The sequence below is a fragment of the Onychomys torridus genome, chromosome 14 (assembly GCF_903995425.1).
Source record: "Onychomys torridus chromosome 14, mOncTor1.1, whole genome shotgun sequence".
Classification (NCBI taxonomy): Eukaryota; Metazoa; Chordata; class Mammalia; order Rodentia; family Cricetidae; genus Onychomys; species Onychomys torridus.
The window spans coordinates 10839715-10864863 of record NC_050456.1 but is presented as its reverse complement, the minus strand read 5'-3'; the positions used below and the strand labels follow the sequence as shown (position 1 = coordinate 10864863).

Below are 25149 nucleotides of genomic sequence, written 5' to 3'. Positions count from 1 at the left end.
ACCACAGAAGAATACTGCTTACTGGCTTACTTCATGGCTTGTTCCACTTAGTTGTTTGTTTGTTTGTTTGTTTTTTATCTAACCTAAGACCAGCTGGCACCCTACACTCATCATTAATCAAGAAAATACCCCCACAGAAATGCCTACAGGCCAATGTGATGGAGGCGATCCCTCCTCAGGCCCCTCCTCCTAGGTGACTCTAGTTTAAGTTAACAAACACTAACAGGCATACTTAGCCAATCCTACTATTTGAGATTTTTAAATTGATCTGACAGAAATATGAAAAAAGATAGGGCTCAGCAGGCTAACCCTGACAGTCGTGAGTTCAATTCCCAGGGCCTGCATAGTAGAAGGAGAAAACTCATTTATTCAAGATCTCCTATGACTTTCAAACCTGCTTTGGGAAATGGCACACACACACACACACACACACACACACACACACACACACACAAACACATAAATTGAGTGTAATAAAAAATACAGATTTTAAAAAGGTATTTATTTAAAATACATATTTAGTAAAAGTGTGTAAATGGCAATGTATTTTAAATGACTGAAAGAAAAAAGAATCTGAAAAGAAACAAGAAAGTCCCCCAACTTTCATTTTCACCTCAGGCTGCCTCGAACTCATGATTCTCTTTCTTCTGCTTCAGAGCTCTGGGACTACAGATAAGTGACACACAGGGATGAAAAACTAAGACTCTCCAACACAGCTGCTGGCTTTTCACATTTATTACACTTATTCTATTGATCTGTAAGGATCCACACCAGGAAGAAACTGCTTTCACTTCGATGTTTCCAGGTTTTAGCCCCCTTAGCACCTTTTTATGAACCGGATGCTCCAGAGAGACTGGAGCAGCATAGACACATGGTGACTGTCTGTAGCACAGGGCTAACGCTCAGGGCAAAGGTTCAAAGATCTCATTCAATCATAAACTCCAGTGCCAAGAGGTCACCCAGCTGCTATGGCTGTCGATTAAGTAGCAAAACAGCAAATCATGTGCAAGGCTTATTAATTTCTCCATCTGGATGAATCTGAAAACAGTGAAGTAGCTCAACGTATTGAGGCCTCTTCTCGGAGTCTATAGTCCTCTTTCTCCTTGGAACCGCTTACACTAAGCACTTTAAACACCTTTAATGGGATGTTAAGTGGTCAGGTCCAAACACCAGAATAGAAAAGACAGAAAGAGAAGGCTGAATGCAGAGTTCCATAAATCCCTCCTTTGAGGCTGAACACCCCCACCCACCCACACCCACACCCAATCAGTTAGCACCTGTGTGTCGCCTGGGGCTACAGGACACAGGACCCTCCCAGAAGGACAGTTCTCTCACTCCACATCCAACTGGCTGCACATTACCAAGCACCAGGCATTGGTTTGCAGAAGCCATTCTGAATTTAACAGTGACAATTTGGAGACTGAAAGCTGCAGTCTGACTTTGAACATGTGTTTGTTTACTGGCAGAGATAGTAGTGCGCCATTTACTTACAAAGACAACAGAACAAATCTCCACTAATATGAGAATCCATATTCTGACCGTCCCATGCTATATGGCACAGTTCTCAGTAAGACCCTAACAAGGGTGGGAATTAAGAACAAGTCAGGAGAGAATCTGCTTTGCTTGTTTTGATTACGTGGGCAGGCAAAGGAATGTGCTTTTATAACACTCAAATAACCTGGAATGCAGCAAAAAATAAATGCACCTTCTGTCTCATGGAACATTATTACAGTGCGACGTTTTGTAAATGCTTGCTGGCATTTCCAAATGGTTTTGTTCCCCTCATTTCTTTCTTGGCTCCATAATGCAATCCTCATGGTTTGAGCACCAGACTTCAAATGAGACACCCATTCAGAGCATGTTCAGACAAAACGACTGGTTTCCTTAGTAATGGGAACTATGTGAAAACCTCAGCCAGCCAGGCTTCTGCCTGAGCTTAGGAATCATACAGAAGCTCTTGGTGGTCACAATACCACTGGACAGCACCCCAAAGTCTCACTCATCCAAAGCACCAAACATCCAAGACATCTTTACTGAAACATGGATAAAAATAACCTTTATGAAAGGTTAAGGATGTAAGAAGTACTCTTAATTGTGAGGGTTAATCTGCTCATTTTCCACATCATATCTATGGAATGGAAAGAAAGCTAAGTGATTTCTCAAGAGACATATGTTGTTCTTTTGTTTGATTATATTTTAAACATTTCCTTACCTCAAGAAGTAAAGCTTGTCTTATTCTTTTTCTATCTATGCTTAAAGGCTGCTTCTGATTTTGTAGTTTTCTGCATAACAACTGTCTTATGGAAGAGAGCCTTGAATTCTGTTGTTAAACAGGGTACAGGTTTTGCCTGTGCATAGTCTCATTCATGCAAATATAAATGTGAAGTAGATTTATGTACAGCAAATGTACACCAATACTAAAGTTTTATGAATGTATGTATACATTTGTATTTATACATTTGTTTCAGGACAATGTAAGACTTACAAAAAGAGCCACTTTCTCTCATAAATAAAATAACTAGCCTTTGCCTTAAATAATGAGGCTGGAGAGGTGGCTCATCTGGTAAAGTGCTGGCCTGCTAAGCACGATGACCTGAATTTGGATTTTTTGAAGCCCTGGAAAAGCTGGATATGATGGTGTGTGTCAGTAATCCTAATGATGAAGTAGGGGTGGCATAGAAACAGGAAGATTCCCAGAGCTCACTGGCTAGCCAATCTAGCCAAGTGGGAGACCTACACACACACACACACACACACACACACACTGTGGAAAGTGATAAAGAAAGAGATTTGATGTCCCTTCCACAAGCATGTATGCACTCACCCACACAGGTAGATATACATGAACAAGTACATATGCATGCACTACACACAGCAAATAATGAAAAATAAAATAAAGACTGGTCATCAAAGGCAGCCAAACACAAACAACTGTCTTGAATTTAAAAATTATAAAAATAAATTATCTGATGTAAAATAATGCTTTCCTTTGTGGATAATAGTTTATAGCTATCATGATGTCAATCTTCTAATTTGGAGGCTAGGAATATGGACGATATTTTGAGGTATGATATGTGTGGCACAGCCAAATTATGTTAGCATTGTACTATGAATTTGTGGCTTCATCTGGTTACAAATAAGAGCGAGAGAAAAGAAAGCCAAAGAGCACATGAAGAAGAGTAGACCAGGGGCTGAGAGTCCACTGGTCAGGGCACTGATTTGGAGTTTGGCTGATAGTCCAGCCTCAGCACCACACTAGCTCCCTGATGGCAAAGGCAAACAGCCTCAGTTTCCTCTGTGAAAAAGTAGGTTCCTGAATGCCAGGCGCAGCATCACTGAACAAAACTGAACATGTGCAGTGCTGGCCATGTGTCAGTGTCCTGCACACACTTGAACTCAGCAATCACTATGTATTATTATTCTAAATATTTTTATTATTTCAGCATGCATAATTTCTGCATTTGCATACCAATACATGTTTCAAATTATGATCTATCCCACTGTGTTTTGTGGATAGCTGAAGAAAATTCATTTATATTTCCCTGAAGAATAGAAATAATAAATGTAATAAAAAGAATAACAATACTATATTTGCCATCACACACAATTGTACATTACCATTCTTGAAGCTGTAAGGTTTTCTTCTAAAAAAAAAAAATAGCTCAAAAACTATAATGGTTTTCCTTATGGGTCAGGTTCACCACATCAGTTCTTTCTGTAATTAATCTCCAAACCCAGTAGCCCATGGATTATGGCTCGCACATGTATGGAAATATACCCCTATTCACATGTATGTTCATCAACACTTCACAATTAAAGGTTTAAGGACTAATTCTGCTATGCTTAAGAATAATTCCTCCCTTCTCCATCAAACTTCTACTTAACATTTTTGCACCTGTTTATTAAGCAGTACATTGAGATAATTACTCTCTGATACAAGGCCAGAGGCAAAACACCAAACTCAGACTCTCATGAAATTCCCAGAAGAAGAAATCAACTGAAAACTAAAAACAATGAGCACAGCCATGCTACAGTGATAATGCATGCCTGCACGTGTTCCACTGGAAGAAATGAGAGTGGCATCGGGGAAAGGTCCAGCAGAGGACTTGCATGAATCAGGAATACTTGGGAGCAAATGAACATGATTCGCTAACAGACTGAATGCAGGACTTAGGAGGAGGGCCAAGCAATCTGGACTTTTTAGGTAACTGGGCCATGATATGACAATAGAATCACGAAACAAAGGAAGAAAAAACAATTCAAAAGTAAGCTAAAAGGCCAGCCTTATACTCACTGAATACACGGTACCTGGGGGTCATGTAAACAGATATTTATCAGAGTTAGAAAAATAAATAATATAGGATAGATAGAAGTAAGGGTAGTCAGACAGACAGAATTCTGTCTGCAGTGTCAGTGATGTGAGAGAGATAAGGACATAAGAAGGAAAGATCAACAAGTAAAGAGCAGTTGCAAAGGAACAACTTAGGATGTGTTCATAAGAGGCAAACAGAGAGCAAACCTACCCGGGTGAGTGTAATGATGAGGACTTGAGAGTACAAGGACCAAATCCTAGGGCACTGTGATATTCCAGAATAGAAGTTCAGGATCAGTCAGTAGTGCAGAAACCAGATTTAAAACAAACAAACAAAAACCTGAAAACATAAGTAACAAATGATGATGTGATGGTAGCAAATGATGGCTCTTTTGAGAAACTTATTTAAGGAAGATTGAGATGGAAAGACAGGGCGGGATTAAAGACTTCAGTGAGAACTATTATTTTACTGTGAGTGAAAATTCAGCATATGTGTGGATTTTATGGAAATATGTAAATTGCAGGGTGGTGTGGAAAACAAAACTGACAGATACAAATTCCTGACAACACCAAAGAGGATGGTTTTGAAGGATCCAGAGACTGACAATGAGAAACTCATGCTTTGATACTAAAAAGAAGAGTTAATGGTGAGTGTGCATAAACGTGTATTAGTGAGCTGGGATGGTGAAATAAAGCGACTTCATCTACAGTGGTCTAACTCTAACAGTGTTAGTTATGACTGCCAGTGACTGAGAAGGGATGTAAAAGTCAAGAATCATCAAGGAAAAGAGGACAATGACAGCAGAGGAAAACACAAGACCACAACAGCACTGATTCAGGTCCGCTCTGCAGCAGGCAGCGCAGGCACCCCTGTGTGATGTTTCTCCATGAGCAACACCTCACAGCCCCAGGAAGCAGCACCTCACAGTGATGCTACTTGGAAGTTCTCTGTGGACACACACAGCAGAGGACTCAGCCAGGAGAATCAAAGTGACTAGTGAGCTTAGAAGATCTACTCTGTTGGGCAGGAAAGATGCAACAGAGGACATCCAGGTGCAGCTGAAGAACTGGCTTTAGAAGATATGAGTATTTGCACTGTCCAAAACGTAGGCACAGAGGAAGAGTTCTAAATCAGCCAGCTGGATGGGAGTTATGTTAAAAGAACACAGAGGCTCAACACTTCTGAAGTCAAACGGTCCCATTTACCCATAGGACAAAAGCCATGTCCAGGAAGTCAGGTGTTCACAGAAGACAAGGGAAAGGAAAAAATGAAGGGAGCTTCCTTTCATTTAAGGAGATTAGTAATTGTTGGGCTTCAAACTTAAATATTGCCATCTCTCAAACTTTCAGTAATAACTTAGGCGCAAAGTATCTTGTTTATCAGAACTCAAATGTGAAGTCAACTGGGAACCAGGAACAAAGTGGCAAGGTGGAAAGATAGGGAGTGGTGTGTGCCATATGGAGCAGTGAAATATTTAAGAAAAAACTACTAGGACAGGAAAGCTAGAGGAAATGCCAGAACATGGCAGTCACTACCACACATGTGTACTTGCAAACACAAGGCATGCCAGCCTTAAGAGATGCCAGAATGAGGGGTTCCCAAAACCAACAACTCTTAGAAGACTACATTTGTGTTAAGGCATAGACACAAGAATGTGTGTAGAAAATAGTTGAAATAATGGTGAAATCTGTAATTGAGTAATGGAAAAGATAGAAATAATTAGGAGTCTCCCTGCAATTTCAGGGGAATATATTATGAATTTAAGGTGTATGTGATTTTATGAATGAAGGCTAAGTTCAACAATGGCAACAGTAGAGCAGGGACGTCTTGTGTATCTACTTTGAGTGGGTAGCCATCTCTCTGGAAAACACACGCCTGCTAGAAAAGGACTTGCTCCGCCCAAGGACCACAAAGGACACACAGAGCTTTAACTCTAAGCTTCCTGCTCTCCATTGTAGAAGAGAGAGAAGCAGGTGACAATGACAAGAGTCACCTGCTGTGGATGTCACTCTGTGTGCTGTGTTGCTCTGATTGGCCAGTAGTCAGACAGGTAGTATAGGTGGGACAAGCAGAGAAGAGAATTCTGGGAAGAGGAGGGCTGAGTGAGGAGTCACCAGCCAGACGCAGAGGAAGCAAGATATGAAGGCAGAACTGAGAAAAGGTACCAAGGCATGTGGCTAAATATAAAAAAGAATTATGGGTTAATTTAAGTGTAAGATCTAACTAGCAAGAAGCATGAGCCATTAGGCCAAACAGTTTTAATTAATATAAACATCTGTGTGTTTCTTTGGGTCTGAGTGGCTGCAAGCCTGGGCGGGACTGGAAAAACCTCCAGAGCTACAGTCACTTTCTATGTCTTGCCTAGTGGAACTCTAGTAAGGACGGCATAAAATATTAACAAAAATTCAAACAAACTTTTAATTTCTAGGTGGTGAAGTATGACTACATGCCTAAGAATCTTATGCATAAAAATGTTTGCTTACATTTTTTAGAAATCACTGCACTGATCTCTTACTTGGATAATAATAATAATAATAATAATAATAATAATAATAATTTTTAATACTCTACCTTTATGAAATAATCCATATGGAAGTAAAGAAAATCCCAATAAAATTGCATAAGAAAATCAAACTATGAGAAAAATTATCTCAGGTTACCTTGATTTTTGCCTAGAACTTATATGAACTTACATGTCATCTTGATGATTAGGTTTTAATTTTTGTCTAGAAATTACATGAATCAGTGGAGTTAGATAAACCCAATTATATTTACAGAGTCCTAAACAAAAGGATGGAAAAGAGGAAGTGGTCAGCAAACAAAAAGGCCAGGTCCAGGAAATTACACACTGCTCTCTCCTCACAAGATGCTCTGCTGTGAATAATCTCATGTACTTACGCCACCAAGGTGACAAGATGTGTCCCCCAGGGACTCTTGATTTAGATGTTCGTTCACATGAATGGAAGACAATGATTACACAATGGCTGATACTATTGTAGTCAACAATCTTTAATATATAAACTGTTATTGAACATGAACAGTGCACGGAATCTACTTTTCCCCTCAAGTTGCTCACTGTCTGAGCACAGATCATATATGAGCTGAAATATATGCTGAAGCAAGACAAACAGCAATTGAAATTCTTGAGTATGATAAAATAAAACCTTTTTTTTCTCAATACAGGGTTTCTCTGTGCAGTCCTGGCTGTCCTGGAATTTGCCCTGTAGACCAGGCTGGCCTCGAACACAGAGATCTGCCTGACTGCCTCCCAGAGGCTAGAATTAAAGGCATGCACGACTGTGACCACTGCCCAGCATAACTTTCAGTATGAATATTTTAGCAGAAATTTTGAAGAACAAAAGTTTTGTTTGTTTCATTACAGAAATAAACCCCTAAGAATGCCAAAGCGGTGCTGAAGAGATGGCTCATAGGTTTAAAAGCACTTGTTGCTCTTACTGAGGATTTGGGTGCTATTCCCAGCACTCACATGGTAGTTCATATCGATCCATAACCAAACATGCATGTGAATAACTTACATGCAGGTAAAATAATCACACATAAAATAAAATGGATAAATCTAATTAAAAACTAAAGAATACAAAGTTCAAGAAGTGATGAAGAATAAGATGTTTGAGTTCTCTGAGAGATGGATGTGTTAGGAACAAAGACCAGAAACACACAGCAGCAGCAGTAAAGAAAAGAACTCAGCTGAGGTGGCACAGTGGCTGAGTGTCAGCCTCAGGTCACACCTACTACTACTGCAGGACTGTCAATTCCACCTGTGAGCAGCCACAAGACATTACACATATTCAACCAAGTTTGCAGTTGCTTGATCTGTCAATGAGGTTAACTATCTAGTATTCTACTGTGTGTGTACAAGCACATGTATGATCATGTGTACATATGTGTGTGTGAGGTGAGTAGGTATGTGTATGTGTAATGCACATACATGAGGAGGTCAAAAGACAACCTTCAGTGTCATATTTAGTCATCAGGTACTATCTATATATTTTTTTTAAATGTGGGATAGGGCCTTTCATTGGCTTAAAACTCAGAAACTGCAGAAATCAGTCTCTTTCTGCCTCCCAGATACTAGAATTATAAAAGCATGTCAGGTTTTTGTTGATGTTGTTGTTTCATGTGGACCTGGAGGACTGAGACAGATCCTCATTCATGTACCACAGCACTTAATCAAGCCAGCCATACCCCAGCCTAGCTATCTCACGTTCTAACAGGGAAAAATAAATGGTACAGTTCATGAAAAACAGGTTACCTTTACCAAGGTACATATGTTCAAAACTTGTTTTTATTATTGTTTTTTGCTGTTAATGGGATTTAATTACATGTGGATACAATTGAACACTGTTATGAAAGTTAGATGATGTATGAAACAAGACAGCTCCAGAGAAGTCACATATTGATTTTAAGTAATAGCTATTATTTATACATAGAAGAATATTATTTATTTACTACACAAAATACCATTCATTTATCCCATTTGTTTTTAGTTTTTAGTATGCATATTTATAGTTATTGATGTACAACTTATAAACTATGGGTCTATATTATTCACATTATCTACCTATCGTATTTTAAAAATTTTATTATTTAATTTTAAGACCAAGGTCCTAGCATATTACACAGGCTGGGACAAACTCCTGGGTTTCAGTAAATCTCCTGTTTCAATCTCCAGAAAGCTGACATTTTAGCTGTATGTTGTGATGCACAACTACCTGTTGTCCTTAAATGCTTTTATACAACTCTGAATTAAAGCCTATATGCAGCAGGTACATGCTTCCTACCCTCCACACGACAGCAGCTTGGTGTTTCGTTATTTATAATAATATTTTAAGCAAAGATAGTGAAAAAGTCAATCTTCTGAAAGGAAATAACTAAGACAGGCAGAGATAGAAGAAGAAAGAAACCTTTTGGATCTAAGTGAAAACAGAAGAATTTGAGAACAAAATAAGAATCCAGGATTTGTCCCTCTGATTTCTCACAACTTTCCTGCTCCTGGTTATAAATCTGAGTTATAAATTTACTTCTTTTCTTCAAATGAACTCAAACCCTTCATTGAAAATAATAGCTAAGAAAGACCTCATGTTTTTGTCTGTCTCCTATCTGTTCGTTGGATGAATCTGAATCTGTGCTGTGACCCTAACAAAAGGTTTTGTTGTTTTTGGTTTTTTGTTTTTTTTTTCCACAAACCAGAAATGGTCACATGGGGAGGGAAAAAAAGACTTCAGGTTTTACGTGCCGTTCTACAAGCTAAATCTCCTTTGAGGAGGAAAATGGAAACTGTGATCTAAGATGATTTAGTTCAACACTGAAACAATCAACCAATGTTGCTCACCTTGAGTCATGGTTCTGAGTTGAGAACCTACTTGCTATAATCACTGGAGACCTTCATAATGGCTGTCTGCTATCATCAGTGGCTTATTCATGAGTATTTAGCCCTCTGGATATATCAGTACATATTTCTGATGAGCACCAGTATTTCTTTTAGCTCTATTTCTCAAATCATGACAGCAATAAAATTCTGTCACCAACACTGAACAACATAAATACAAAAGCCTCTACTATCTTGTGTATAAAATTCATTCCTTTTTTAAAATAGTAATTTATTTTGGCATCCCTTGTTGCTGACTACATTGAATTGGTTGGCAAAGCTATCAATCAAATATTCATTTATTTTACAAATGAATATTGAGTGCCCTGTGCAGTGGCCAGAGCACTGGCTGTGTAAGCAGACAGAACTTAGTTTATATTTTGGCCCCCTTACTTAATAGTTTGGGGACACTGGGCAAATAAGCCATGTTTCTATATTGTCTGACAGGGATGAACACATCTGTCTGTTATGAAGATGCTGTAAGGTGTAACAACTTGCAAAATAAACCCAGGTGTCTACTAGCATTCAACAAAGGTTTTCTCTGTTTTACTGTCTTATGGAGGGAGACTTATAGACATACTAAGGCATATCCCCCCCTCCTTTAGAAATTAAAACGGGAAGAAGGCAAAAGTATAGAAATAATTATGCATGCTAAGTGGTTAAGAAATAAGTGTGCTTCTGTGGACCATGAAGAGGTCTTGTCTACTAGTAAGTCATGGCTAGAGTAACTTGCTGAAGGATAGGTCGGCAACAAGTCAAGGGATGGAGCAGTCTGGGCAGAGAGCAGAGAGGGCATTCTGAACAAGGGAGAATCTGCAACAAACTTAACACGGTGCTGATGGAGAATAGGATGATGAGAAGGACGAGAAGAGCATCTGAGATGCCTGGCCATTGCCACAATGCTAGATGAACACCAAAAGGAAGCTTGGCCTTCAGTTTCACTACAGTTTATGACTTTTTCTAGGCTCTGTGTAGGTATCAGCAACTTTAATCCTCAGGCGAATCCTAGGAGGAAAATGATACTCCGAGATGCCACTTGCTTCGCTCCATGGATGACACTTCACAGCGACAACACCTAACCCCAAGCTCTGGTCAGAGATCAGGAAGCAGGTAAGGACTCAGAGCCAACCACTCAGCCCTGACCCTGCAGGCTGCTCACTGCCCCGACTGCTTCTCAAAGGAAGATACACAGAGAATCAATCCTAGGGTAGGATGACCACAAACATGTCTCAATTAATAGTTCCAGCTACTAAGTCCATCAATAGTCCATCCTACATTTGATGATGAAAGCAGAAACCTTCAGCACAATTTAAGGATTAATTATTCATTCACACATTTAAGTTCCTTGAAGGTCATTTAAATTATATTGAATAGTCATTTGATAACTGCTATAATACAGAGATACAAAATAGATAAAATGTATACTTCTTATATAGGGAGTTTGTAGTGCACAATTGCTAGGAACATTCTGCAAATGAAGAAATGCAGAAAGGAAGAAGGGGAGAAAAAGAAGAAAGCAGAGAGAAAGAAAGGTAGAAGCAGTGACCAGAAACAGCAGATCTGTCAATCATCCTCTGGATGACAGGGTGGTAGAGTGAGAAATGCTCAGGAGTTGAGGCATTCTATCTCTGGCTCTCTTATAACAGCTATGTGTAATATTTAAACATTCTAGAACAGTGGTTCTCAACCTTCCTAATGCTGTGACACTTTAATACAGTTCCTCATGTTGTGGAAAGTCCCAACAATAAAATTAGTTAAGCTGCTACTTCATAACTGTAATTTTGCTACTGTTGTAAATCATAATGCAAATTATCTGATACGCGGGATATCTGATATGAGATCCCTGTGAAAAGGTTGTTTGACCCTTAAAAGGGTCATGACCTACATGTTAAGGATCATATTGGGGTTCCATGATATTATAGTTCTTTTCTGATGACCACAAACAATTTTCAGATAATTAATGCCCTAAAACCCTTAACCATCCACACCTGGATCTCCTCATATGGTGCTTCATCATAGAGGGGATACCCAATGACATTTCACTGAATGAGTGACTTCCATGGCATCCCCAAACATACTTCGATTCCAAACTGCTGAAATTGCAGGAGGAAAGCTACAGCCAGGAGCTTGAACTTTGTCCATCCATGGCCAGAGTTACTTTCTCCCTAATGAAATCCCATTTGTAATGCCCTATGATATCACACTTAAAGACAAGTACAATATACTTTTGATTTACCATGTACCTACATTAAAAGAGTAATCTCATTCCTTACATTTGAAAATATAATAGTCATTTAGTAAAAACAACTTCCTAGGAAATTATTATATATAAGGCAGCTTTTAAAATAGCACTCAATTCTAACTAAATCATAAAAACATTTTCATTAACTTATAAGTTTGAATTTAAGTTTACATGTGATTATTAGTTTCATTTTAAAAAAGTTGTTTTATCACATATCTGCTTGGTCCTCACAACTTATCTTCATTATGAGGAGCATATTATAATCAATGGATTATAACAATCAACAGATTACTGGTTTTGTCCATTATATAATCAGTACCAATCAATCAAAATAAAATAGTTAAGGAATCAGGATAATATGAAGGATTTTGTTTCAAATAGTTGTTACAATTATAGTACAAGTCTTTTATGTGTGTAAGTAAACCCTACAAATACTGAAATGACTACAAAAACGTGCTATGTTTCCAATGGGAAAGTAAAACTGGGGGCCATTGAGTTCTATGGGATGCACTCCCCAACACTCACTGTCCTCCCTCGCCCGCCTCATCCATATGTGCCTCCAGAGTGGACAACCAAGTCCCTGGTGAGTGTCTGCTAAGAGGATAACCTTCAGAAGTAGGTGTCATTTGGCCAATGAAGAAGCTACTTTTGTTTTGAACTCATTCTTATCAAAAAGGTTAGGGTTATGAATTATTTACTAAAGTAAAAATAATTCTGAGGAACACCTGCAATCCCAGCATTCAAAGTGCCTAGGCAGAAGTTCAAGAAGTTCAAGGCCCTGTCTCCATTGACCAATTAATCAATAAAACAAATAACCAAATATTTATTTTATTTTTTTAATTTTATTTTTTGGTAAAGAAAACACAACTTGAAAACATTTGGTAGTCAAAGACAGTGCTGGTGAGGTTAAGCTTCCTGGCATGTGGCTATGATGTAGAATACTGGTCTACGTCACTTCGATAAACATCTTAAGGAACAATTTGATGCTAATACTTTTTGTTGCCCCCCCCAACGCCCCAGTAACTCTAATAAATGCCATTTCCTTTTCCTCCACTAGAGGGCAGTCTTTCAAAGAAAGGGCTAGAGTCTCAGCTAAAGCAGCTTTAACCTGTTGAAAATTGATCCCATGTTGCACTTCTTTCAAGAGGTTTCTCCAGTGCACTGATTGAAAACATGCCTTTCACATTCTTCTCCTCGTCATAGGTGTTCTTGAACTCTTCATACGCTGCTGTAGTTTTTGGCCTAAATATTCAAAACGTTTTCACATAGAATGCTTCTCTAGAATATTTTCCTGGTTAAATAGCCAATAGAGTTGAGAAGCTTAAGAATGAAAAAGACTCATTTTTAAGTGTTCAACTTATGGTACTGGAAAGCATCCTTGAGTAAAAAAAAAATCATACACGGGAAACACACACGGGCACACACACAATGCAACATCCATATTCATTGTGTGGTATCAGATTCACTGTATCACAAATAAAGAAGTAGTTATAACTGAAAAAGTTTATTTTTCAAATGTTCCCCCTTATGTACCAATGTTATGAGGTTGGGAGAAGCAAATATTTGTTGTAATTTAAAAATCCAGTCAGTGCAGATAAGAAATTTCATTGTAAAACCTGAACAAACAAAAACAAAACAAAACATCAACAACAAGAAAAAAAGGAAGGAAGGAGGCAAGCAAGAAAGAGAAAGAGAAAGAAGGCTATTCACTGCCAGCACATAGGCTAAAGCAGGACTGTAGGGAAGTGCAGGCTGTCAGAAGAGCTGCAGGCTGCCCTCCTTCAACGCAAAGCCACAGCCAAACTTCACAGACAGGGAGTGGAGTCGCTACCAAGTGTTAATATTCAGGAAATCCTTATTCATAAGTGTTTCCTGTCCAGAGAAAGAGCGAGGAGGGGAAAAAAAGACCCACAGTTTCTCCAAATGACTGATAACACCCCAAATGGGAAAACTTGTTGAAAATCCCTGAACATTCCTCCAAAAGGAAAAAAAAAAAGAAAAGAAAAAAAGAGGAAAGAAAGCGATTCCAAGGAAAAATATGCAAGCCTGTTTCATTTATTTGTACCCTAAGCAGCAGCGAGCGAGCGCTGTCATAGGACAGACAGGCTGCTTCAGCCAACCAGGCTGGAGCAGCTGTGAGTGCTACATCTTGGCAGTCTGAAGCGATTGGCTCCTCTCTGGGGAGTGGAGGGTGTTCGGTTATTAATGACCGCTGAGCAGGCAGCACCATGTCAGTGTGACAAGCGATCTGGGGAACGATGCACCACTAACCACCATGGAAACAAGGAGAAATGAAGCCAGCTAGCAGGATCTCTCTTCACTGGATTGGGAGCCTCAGCCTGCTGCCGGAGAGAGAGTTCCAGTCAAGAGGGAAGGAATCCTAGCTGCAGGCTCCTGCCTTCCTTTATGTTTTAGAAAAAAAAGAGAGATACCGTTGCTTGCATGTGTGCATATCTATAGTATATAATTGTGTATACTTTATTACACATACATATGCACCTATTTGTACTGGGTAAGAAGCCAGCCATGTGATTATCTCAGCCAAGGGACCCAGCAAGCAGGGGGCACCGGAGGAGGGCTATCCCTGCATCTACTAATGCAAGGTAAGTTTAAAATAGACCTATCTATTTAAATGTTCTCTATTTCGCATTTTGTTGATGCTTGTGTTTTTACACATCTCTTCTCCTTTGATGTTTCCTCCCTGCCTGAATTCTAGGGGCATTTTCCTTTGCATTTCACTTTTGAGTGAACATGCAAACCCCTCCGGCTCTGTGTGTACCTAGCTGTGTTCGTGGGATTCGCAACCAGGCATTTTACTAGCTTGAATGCCCATCAGAGGATGTGAGTGGGAGAGAGAAAGCAGTGCTTGCCGGGGGAGGAGAAGGAGGAGGGAGAGAGAAGAGAAGAGGACCCAGGGGGAGCAGAGAGAAAGAGAGCCAGAGGGAGAGAAAGGGAGACAGAGAGGCTGGGGGAGAAGAGGCCAGGAAAGAGAGGGGAGAGGAAGAGAGAAACAGAGATGTGTAAGAGGGAGATGGTAAGATCTGGTCCTTTTCTTCACAGTTCTTGTAATGAAAAGCGGATCACTCACGTTCTCTGTTTGGAAGCCAATGAGGCATTTTTACCCCCTGCCCCAGTGCATGGAGATTAAGGTGAATGCTGTTGTGTGTCAGGAGTGAAAGGCACCAGGCAGAGTAGCAGTCTGAGCATATCACAAACAGTTATTGAATTTCTGCCAGGCTACATCTTACCGATTGTGGTAAATGACTTCCCTTTAATAACATCCCATCTCGTCGCCGGTCTGAAGGGACAGTGCAAACGTCTGACTGCTAATGCAGCAGACTGAGCGACCATGCTAGGTAAAGAGACCCTATGAACCAGAAGAGTTCTAATCTTCCTTGGCAGTTAACAGGACCACAGGAGGATGGCTTCAAAGTCCATTTCCTATTTACGAAGATGGTTTGTTCAGACTGACTGTAATATTCCCTTTGCTCTCACTGAGCTGGATGGCTTAATTCAGCTCTAATTTATTCATTTTTAACAATATGTCCTTGTTTCAACGCCGCTAATTTTAGTGAAAGCAGGCTATGACCATGAGTGGGAATCTTCCTAGTTTAGGGAAAAGGAGTCAGTGTGAGAAATAAAAAGAGAAGTAAAAACTGTAAATACCTATCAGGAAAACAGTGTGCCCTGGTACAACAAATATTACTTGTGCCCTGAGTTCCTCATCTGCAGCTCCAAAAGCAACGCCTTTGAGACAGACTCGCTGTCAGTCAACTCTCTGAGCATCCATGTAGTGATGATTCATGGAATACTCTGTGGACTGATTTTCACTTCCAATCTTGTAAGCAGAAGCCAGCTACTTAGAATATGCTTTCAAAGAGACACCACCAGCGAGGGTGGCTATGCAAAGCTTCGCTGCCCCTGCTAAAGGCTGCTAGCGAGACAGTAAAAGAAACCCAGCATTTCTGTCTCTTCTGCTGGAGCTCTTTCTTTGCTTCTTTAGTTCAGCTCACAGTTAATGGAGTCTCCTGCTTTGAAACTGGGTGCTCATCTTTTCCCAAACTGGGATTTCAGACCCGCTGGCTTCCTAGTTTATAACAGATGCCAGAGCTGACAGACAATAAGCAGCCGCTTAGATCCTGCCACCTTCTCATAAATGTGTCAAAAAATGAGTCTGTATACAAATATGTAACGTAAGAAGTCAATTAATTCCAGCGCCCTTTGTGAGCATGACAATAAAGCAGCTGGACAGTCTGCCGGTGCCTTCGATTTCCCCTCTGTGAAATGAACAAGTTTCAGGAAAGGGTTCTTGCTCCAAGTGAAAAATGAAAGGAGGTGAAGCATTGCTAGCAATATTGGCAGCCTGGCTTGCGCTGCCTCCGACGCCACATGCAATCTATCCAAAACCCACAATGATGTATTACTGGGAGGAAAGCTGTTGCCTTTGCTTTTCTATTCATTAGAAGTGCTGCTGTTGAAACCGATTGGACCTGGTATTATTGTGAGGTAGCGCCTAACTTCCCGAGCAAGAACGAAGGCTGAGGAGTAGACGCACAGCCTCCCATCTCCAAAGCCTTCAGAATGTAGCACTGCAGTATGGATTTCAGCTTTCACCCAGACCCTTTCCAAGGAAACTTTCATAGCAAACATATACATCCTTAAATCCTACCCAGTCTAATTTTAGATCCCAACCAGTAACAGCTAAGAACAGCAGATTTGAACCTTAGCAAAGCTCTTACGTATATTTTGTGTGTCAGCAATGTACCCACTTGGATCTCAGAAATACTGGTACTCCAGGCCCTGGGTGGTGTCACCACATATGTGAGTTTGGTGACATGGTAACCCATGTGAGGTGATTGGCACACAGGCATATCTGGAAGACTTAACCACTCATATCCTCCCCAGTCATGGAGAGAATTGGAAATGACGGCTTTGTGACCAGGCAAGCCAGAGAGGGCCACCTTTTCAGGGTGCTGCTTGTCACCTAAGCTAGGATGCTGGCGAGTAGGTGGGATTATTTTCTTTGGTGGCTGTAGTTGTTGCTGCTGGTAATGGTTTAAGAAAGTGTACTAGCTGCTTTCTAAGGCACCAGTTTCAGACTGAGGAAAAGATGATCAGTTTACAGATCACTGATGTACTCACTCAGGCTTTGTTCCTATTTTTTACACTTCCTGCTTCTGCCCCCCAAGCAGCTTGAAGTTACAATTTTCCCTAACTCTTTTGGTTCCCTGGCTCTGGGGTAATATTACTGTTTAACATAACATTGGTGCTCAGTGCAAACTGACACAGTTGATCAGAAAGGTTTGTAACCTACAGAATTTTTTAAGGTAAATATTATTGCTAAGCTGGTGGATCTGAAGATCATTAAAAGGAAGCTTTGTCCAAAATGTGCTCTTACTTCCAGGCTAAGTAAGGGTGCCCCAAAAGAGTAATTTATGTAAAAGTACGTCGCTCTAATCAATTTTAAGAAACTATGGCTGCAGACCACTGAAATAGTCTCCATGGCTTTGGTTTCGAGTGCTGGGGCATTTAGGAACTGCTTCTTTGATATATGAAAGTAGATACAGCAATGACCACTAACCATACCGGTGCAGCCTGCCCACCTTGTCGACACACAGCTCTCACCCTGGCTCTACAAGGAATACTTAGGAAGACTTCCCTGGGTGACATCTGTGCATAGGAGAGCACAGCAGCCCATCCCTTGTCACACAGTGATGTTCAGGAAGGGGACCCTAACGGCATCTCATCCTTTGGTCACAATGTCAAAGGAAATCAAATTCCAGCATGCAAAAGTAGATGTTACCAACGGATGAGACAAAGTGACGTGGAGAATAAAAATGTTTCCCTTTACCTGATGGGAGAAGCAGATCTCCAAAGCTACTGTTTGGAAGTCAACCAGTCCAAGATCAGTGAGGAAAACTTAACATTCATCTCAAACCTTTGTCAAGTACAACAGCTACCTGGTCACTTACTATAACTGTGAAGTTTGTACACACCTGTTTGCTATCACATTCATCCCATCTTTAGACCATAAGGAAGGCCTAATTTTTCTAAAATATCACTAATTATTTCACAAAATTACAACACAGGAGAATGAAACATGCTATCTTCATAGACTAACAGCACATTCAAATGGAAAGCAAGTCATTCAATGTGTTCATTTGACAGGTGAAAAGACCCAGAGAATTTAACATTGTTATAATTATAATGAAATAAAACATTGGATTTTGAATTTGCTTGGCTATTTCCTGGAGAGTTCTAGAGCAGAAACCCTTTTAATGTTCATTCCATTATTCAAAGTTGGCCTTCTCTGCCTCATAGAAAGATGCAGAGTATACACCATTTAAAAAATGTTTATCCACATAAAGTATTGTAGAAACAGAAATTACCATCCATTAACAGTTATTATTTCATGTGCATAACACATAGACATTTCAAATCCCTGGCTCCCATTAATATATAGTCCATTATACACTAAGGTGAGTCATACAGTTTAGAGTGTTCCCCTGCTGTTCAAAATCTTAGTAAGAATACTGCTACCATTTGCCTAGAGATGCAGTTGTTAATTATAAGTTGTACATGTCCCCACGAATCCACGTTATTTTTGTTTCAAATATTTCAAGGTACTAACTATTTCTCCCTCTCTGTTCCCTTTTCATACCCATGCCTTGCCTATCTGAGACAAAAGAGAACAACCTAACCCTCCTTTCTAATGCTTCACCGCTTTTCATTTTCAGACCAACAGCCTTTCCAAGCAATGCTTATACTACTACTTTTACAGCTCAGTTTCTTTTCTTTTTGTAAAATTTCTCTGTGTTTCTAAAACATTCTCCCAATTTTGATGAACATGATAATAATTAACAACTCAAAACTTTTGGGAAATAAAGAAGGGTATTAAAAATGGATAAGAACATGGATATTTGTTTAAAGCTCTATTGTTCACAGAGCACTTTTTCCCATCTGTCCCTCTGCCTAACCCAGAAGGCCAGGATGGGAATGACAATGGTCATTCTTCTAAGACAGGGCAGGGAGGGCCTGTTACATTAGGGACATGCTGACAGGAGAGGAGCCATGTCTTGGATGAGTAGCAGGTAGCAGAGCAGTACTTCTTGCCACATCTGAAGCAACAGAAGCTACCTTTCTGCTTCACTAACTCACTTTCAAGACTGACCTTTCCTAGTCTTTTTGCTTTCTACATGGCATCAAAATAGCTCTCCATGGATTTCCACAAACTAAAGACCTACATTTCTTAATTTAAATTACAGTTTAAAAGTGCCATGCCTGTGCTAAATGAGAAAAATAACCACTGAGTACTGACAATGTATGCATGGATGGAGGACAACACAGTGGGGCTCTGAGAGCCTACTAAGGGTCACATTGCTTCAAGAAAACTGCCACTTTTCCCACAAGTGGATCAGGAGGGAGGTAGTGAGGAGGATTTCATCAAAACACATTACATGTCTTACATAATTAAAAAAACAAAACACCATCAATCTTTAGGTCTAAAGTGCTCTGCCTACTCTTCCACATGTCTGTCTGACAACATCAGCGTTCTGATAATCAGATGAGGGGCACAGGTCTCAGAAACTGAATGTAATGGGATACAGTAAGTTCCTCAGGAGCTTTTCTAGATTACCAAAAATTATGACACAAGTTCTTGGGTGACTAGAGGATCCGCCTGCCCATGAGCACACCAGTGAAGGTAAAATGAGAAGCCCTTCCTTCAGCATCTCCTTCCTGGTTATTCAACCATCCAGAGAAGTTACTAACTTAAAGATGTAAACTGCTAAATTTGCAAAATAATAATGTAAAAATGCCAACAAACTTCATTCACAAAGTATTTCTTAATCTGAGAACATAAGTGAAAAATACATTTTACTTTAAAATTAATATAGTCTTTAAAATGAATGAAAATATTCTAAATTTTAAAAAGCAAAAATCAAAACAATATGACAAAGACAAATCAGCAAAGAACTGATGTGTGTGCTGTCAGGATGGACTTCTAAGAAGCAGAGCACCTTTGGCTCACAGCAGCCCACTCAGGGCTTCTTCACAGGCTTCTGCCTTCCTGCCCTAACAGGCAGACTGAGGCAATGAGTTTTGCATTAGTAACAATTCTCTTTTTCCTGAGGCAGAAACTATCGGGACCTATATTCCTGCAGAACCAGAAAAGGAAACAGAGCTTTCTGCTTGTACAAAGCAGGGACCTCAGGACCAGGCACAGAAATGCTCTGCAAAGCATGCTCATAAGTGTGCCAGAGCTGGGCAAGATCCACCAGAAAGGCTCAGATTTACAGCAGCTGTGAATAGCATGAAGCCACTGGCTGTTTTGACTACAGAAAATGTAGGAGCTTCATTTTCACTATGGTGGTAAGATGAATTTAGGCTTACATATTTTTTTCTAAAACTACTAAATTAATACAAAGATTATAAAGAAATCAAATTGTTTTAGTAGATTCATTTCCTGGAATAATTTTTTCTATAATACACTACAGTCTCGTTACAAAAAAAGAAGCATTTAAATCACACTGTCAACAACCTTGTAAGTTTTCACTTTGGTTAAGAAAATAAAAAAGGACCAGGTAGTGGTGGCTCACATCTTTAATCCCAGCACTCAGGAGGCAGAGGCAGGTGGATCTCTGTGAGTTCAAGGAAAGCCTAGTCTACTTTCCAGCTCCAAATCTACACTGAGAAGCCCTTTTTCAAAAAAATAAAATAAAATAAAAAAATTAAAAAAAGAAGAAAGAAAAACGAGAAAATATCAAAAAAAGATAATAAGACCATACATACCTTGTCACCATATGACTCCTATTGTCTCATATTTGTCTTTGTAAATTTAGAATATTCTCCTTATCATCACATTTCTATGCTAAGAAACCCCAGTTTACCAGAGCTTGCTAGCGGTGTTTATAGGCTCAGCTTCATTCTATTTTTACCAAAGTCAGTCTCAGAAACACTGAGTACTAAAAACGTTCTGCAGAGTATTTAACACCTGCAGGACACAGGGGAACACAGTGACCTTTGCTAAAATTTCAGTAGTCACAGGGAATCACTTCAATATGTAGCTAGGAAGATGGCATTCTAATTCTTACAAAGGGCAAGGGGGTGACGGCCTCACACTGCAGGTGCTTAAGGCACAGAGTAAGGGAAGGGTCCAGCTTGAAGTGCTCCACCACCAAAGAGAGAGGGCGGTGGGATGGGAAGAGCAAAGCCACAGGAGCACCCCACATGGAACAGAGATACATTCAAAGCACACACAAACCGGGCAACTCTGGTTGTAGAAATTCTGCATGAAAAATATATAAATGTCTTTATGAGATAGGAGCTTAGACTTCATTCATGCAACAAGTCAATTGGCTGTGAATAGCTACATGTGTTCTCTTTCCAAATATATTATTTGTATTGGTTCCTCTGACTGTACTTTATCATCCATACATTTTTTTTTAATACACACTACAGTTGCTCAAAGACTGTCACAGGTAATGTTCAGCCACCTCTTTAAAATCAGCCTGTTGCCAAAATAACATTTCCATAATGAGCTGCTTTGTTTTTAAGGAGCAAGCAAATTCCACTTTCCTTTCAGAGCCCCATTTTTCATTTACACTGGGATGTTACTGAATAAAATGGTCAAAGAAATGAATTAAAATAAACACTGTGGCATAAATTACATCATCAGAAAACCTGTAAGTTCAAACCACATTAGTTCTTTTAGCCAAGACTCCATTGACTCGGGCAATGGTAGTGATACCATCCTTCGTGTGAACAACTTTGCAGCTAAGGCCTTACTTAATGCTCATGAGAGCCACATGGAGTATTATTATTAATTCTATTTATAGAGGGGTAATACAAGCTTAGGAAAGAAAAATAATCTAATAACCACTTAAAGACAGAACAGGAAAAAAAGCCTAAGTCAACTTGCCTCTACAAAACATTCATCTGTGTCATACAGGTCAACCCTGCCTCCCAATGATTCAACTTGTCTAAACTGCCCTCCTGGATTCAGGTTCCTCACCTCATAACACTACCACTTATTATCAGTTCATACCACACTCAAGCGAGAAAGCTCTTGGCGGCAGCGCTCATTCAGATGCTCTCTTTCTTTTTTCCAGAGAAGAGGAATGTTTTACTTACTTATAGTTAACTATTGATATACATTAGATAGACTGGCCTGAGTTTTATAATTCAGTTCACAAGGACAGGTGGACTTCATCTTATACACTATCTGCTTTCCCATTTTTAAGTAGAATTCAAAATGCTTCATAAACTCAGGTCACACAGTATAACAATGGCACAAAGGAAAATGCAAATCTTAGCTCATGTGTCTCAAATCTCAATATTGACTGATAATAATCCCCCATAGAACTCATCTCAGTCTGTTGACACTTGTGCTGGTGCACTCTTTTTTAAACAAAGCAAGGTGAAAAAAGTCAGAATACTACATCACTGCTGGCACTGGGCACCAATTTTCAATGAAACTCATTGATCCTCCCCAGTATCAATAACTGCCTAGCTCTGTGGAGTTAATTGATGGAAGCGGTCATCTGGCGTTCAGAGTGAACTCTAATGCTTCATCAGAAATCATCTCCATTGACTCTTGGTGAAATTTCTGAGTTTCTCACTGTGACTCCCCACCCTGCCCCCAAAGGAGGCTAGCCGGGGGGGGGGGGGGGGGTGTCCTTCAACTTCTCCATCCTACACAGAAAAAGCTAAATAAGAAACTAGTGCAAAAATGTTTCTCAGGAGAATGTTTATCTGGTAAGCGAAGCACCTGCCACCAAGCCCGACAACCTGAATTCAATCCCTAGAAACCACTTGGTAGAAGGAAGAAAACAGAGTCTCCTAATTTTGTTTTTGTTTTTTTTTTTTAAACTGAGGCTTTCTCCAGTGACTAGGAAGAGAAGGTATATCCACACACACTATCTTATGAAAACAGAAATGTATTTTAAATCATAACTAGTTAGACAAATGAAAAAAGGAATTCAAATATCAAAAACGTTCAATTCTGAAGCAATAAAAACCAGTCTAGCGTACCATTGTCACCTAACTAAAAATACATAAAGGATATGTATATATTAAAATTATTATCCTTGTTCTTTTCTTTCTGTCTGTGTGTACATGTGGGGGGAGGCAGCGTAAGTGTACACACATGGGCGTCAAAGGGAAACTCGTTGGAGTCAATTCTCTCCTTCCATCATAGGGATTCAGGTTTGGCAGCAAGCTTCCTTACCTTCACCCCAAGCCATCTTGCTTACTCAACATGAGTAATGTTTAATTAAAAACTTTTAATAGCGTATTTCCTGCTACTTCTTTATTTATAACAATGGATGAAGAGGGAGTAGGGAGATAGATGCTGGCCAGCACTAATTCAACACATAGCATATGTTCTGAACCCTGGTTAAGCTCTATATAGACCTCACCTCTCCATGAGGGAGCTGAGGTTCCACATGAATAAACAATTTTCCAAATTTATTCAGTGGCAAGGGCCTGATTTCAATGTTTTCTGTCCGACTGCAAAACCCACACCATCCAGAAGAATGCTATTGTCCCATGCCAGTGACAGAGTTTTAGAACAGGCTAATGTTTATCCTTTGGGAAGCACCTTCTCACCAACATTTTCACTTCCTCAGCAAAGATATGCTACAACAGTCAGACACCTTCATCATTTTTCCACATGGTATAACTTCATCGGCACAATCTTATTTCATGAATGATGAACAGATGAACATGGTATAATTCAACTAATAATATCCATTAAATATATTTATTAATCTGTATAATCAGTGTTATATATACTAAAATGACCATGGTTGAATTGTAGAGGGACTTAATGAACTTCCAAGATTTCTATCACACTTTTGAGGACAGAAGCTGAGTTTAAAATAACTAAAGTTTTCTTAAAGTTATCTTACAAATTGCGTAAGAGAACAATGTTTTGAATTTATCATTTTGCTCCTAAAAAAATGAATTGGTTTGGAAAACACTGCCAATTTCCTATTACTTTTTTATGCTTTGAATATCTGGAAGAGATGAGGAGCATTTCTAAGTTTAAATATGTCCCATAAATAATTTTCCCCATCAAGAATAGTGACCCCTCTCCTGGGTCAGCACAAATTTCCTCCATCTTTTCCCACACTGCACCAGAGGTACTAAGGCACTCAGCTATAAACTTCACTGAAGCATGGGGCTCTCCATTTCACACAGCCACACCTAATTATATAGCAACATGCTGCTGCCCTGTGTTTTCCTTGGGAGTGACTTCTATGTATCTTGGAAGGCAGAAATATTCTAAGACAATACACTACTTGGTCATTCATTCCAAAGTGACATTTCATTTCAGTTAACAAGCAGGAATACATTCATAGTTGGTGCAGATTGATAGTAAGTGGTACATGTATCACAGCAAATAGACTCAAATATTTTTATCCATGCTGATCTGTATCAAACTCACTTGATAGTTTTATTTAAATGCAGAATTTCAGAAACTCTGAAAGAAACACCTCAGACGCTCTAGGGAATCTCTGCAAAAATAAAAAATAAAAGGCATAAGTAGTAAATGGCAGAAGATTGAGACTGAAGGCCTTTGCTGGTATATTGTCTGTCAAGTAAAAATTTAATCTGTGAGAATTGCTTGAATTTATACAAATTATACACATAATAGGCATACCATACTGTACTTCTCTCCCAAATACAGACTGAGAAGAGAGTGTGACTGAATAATTACAGGTTTGCTTATCAGAGACCTGGCTGAGCCATTCCAGCAGGTGAACTGAGTCTACTGGGAACGAGACAAGACTGTGGTAGCCACGGTCCAACTCTGCTCTCCCGGTCTAGGAAGACACCACTTATCTCTCTTGGCTTTGAGATGAGGTCTGCTGGGAGCAGGATTTCATGTCCTTAAAAGGAACGTGAAAATGGGGAAAAAAATCAAGTTTGCCTGTGTGTTTATGCATCTCTCATTTCATACATCCTATCACATTCCAGCTGGGATTCTACTGAGGGCTACCAAGGAAGGACCGCCAAACCAGTGAGTGACTTCTACACTGTCTGGAGATTTGATTTTCAATGTCACTTGAATACAGAGGCAGAACGAGTATAGCAGGTTCCTCAAACTGGGAGGGCTAGATAGGCATTATGCTACTTGTTGAAAGTAACCCCAGTATTAAAAAAAAAAAAAAAAAACAACTGGAACCAAAACAAGGTGATTC

At 39.6% G+C, this 25149-nt stretch overlaps 2 protein-coding genes across 5 annotated transcripts in view; one reads left to right on the top strand and one right to left on the bottom strand.

The window, feature by feature from the left end:
* Positions 1-25149, bottom strand: part of Immp2l (inner mitochondrial membrane peptidase subunit 2) — an 854797-nt gene that overhangs the window by 416517 nt on the left and 413131 nt on the right. The gene's annotated exons all lie outside the window — the stretch shown is intronic.
* Lrrn3 (leucine rich repeat neuronal 3) overlaps positions 14071-25149 on the top strand; it is a 32114-nt gene continuing 21035 nt past the window's right edge. The window contains exon 1 of the mRNA XM_036206170.1: positions 14071-14547. The gene's annotated coding sequence lies outside the window, so the exon portion shown is untranslated. The remainder of the gene's footprint in view (positions 14548-25149) is intronic.